The sequence below is a fragment of the Eucalyptus grandis genome, chromosome 3, assembly GCF_016545825.1.
Source record: "Eucalyptus grandis isolate ANBG69807.140 chromosome 3, ASM1654582v1, whole genome shotgun sequence".
In the NCBI taxonomy this organism is placed as follows: Eukaryota; Viridiplantae; Streptophyta; class Magnoliopsida; order Myrtales; family Myrtaceae; genus Eucalyptus; species Eucalyptus grandis.
The window spans coordinates 58,060,449-58,061,333 of NC_052614.1; the positions used below are offsets into that span (position 1 = coordinate 58,060,449).

At 40.1% G+C, this 885-nt stretch overlaps 1 long non-coding RNA gene across 1 annotated transcript; it reads left to right on the plus strand.

The window, feature by feature from the left end:
* LOC120291103 lies at positions 1 to 885 on the plus strand. Its single transcript, XR_005548948.1, has 2 exons — positions 1 to 490; positions 595 to 885. It is a non-coding gene; the product is annotated as an uncharacterized LOC120291103 (long non-coding RNA).

Consider the following 885-nt stretch of genomic DNA (forward strand, 5'->3'; position numbering starts at 1 on the left):
CTTTGTCTAAGAATCATGTACAGCGCATTCATAGTTCAAATCTATATAAAGGGCAATTTATATGGTAAAAGCACACTCCCCAGCCTACCCAGCACCGGCCTTAGTGAAGCATCTGGAGTTCTTGAGGTACTCTTGCATCATCTTCATTCTTTCAATGTTTCAGCAATTGTCCAGCGATTAGGAGTGTTGCGAAAATGAACTCTTTTTAGAGGTGATGTCACTATCAAAATGCCAATTTCATAATTCATGCAAATGAAGGAGTTTCTCGATGATTATGATCTCTCTTTCTTTTAAATCCTTGCCCATGTGATTCCGTGATCAAACCTTGTTACCCGGTTGGCACACCACATTGAGCCGCAAGTTGGAAGAGCTAGAGAAAAGATTCGAAAAGCTGGGAGAGCTAGTAGAGGACAAACTATGACTCCAGTCATTAGCATCTGCAAATCATCAAACGCCAGTGGAGTGCCTGTATCATGAAAAAAAAAAAATGGTACTAACAATTGCGTATCATCTCTTCAAAGTACTATTCTGGATCCCGCTTTGCAATGTTTGTGCTCTGTGATTTCCATTTTGATTTGTGTGTTGCGTTTGTAGCCCAAGTGTCATGTGTGCTTCAGTAAAGGAGATGAATGGAGGCTCCTCCATGTAGTCCCCACCCAAGAAAAGCGAACAAGTCATCATATATATCTGCTTGAGGCAGGAGAGATGTGTATCTGTGGCCGTTATGCAGATATTCTGAATAAATTGCTCTCACACACATCTACGTAAAGCCAAGATAATTCTTTCTTAAAGACGTAAACTTTGAGGAAGTGATCTACAGAGGACATAATATTGTGGTAAATTCTGGTATGTTCTTGATCAATTCATCAGTTCTGTTGCTTTGTA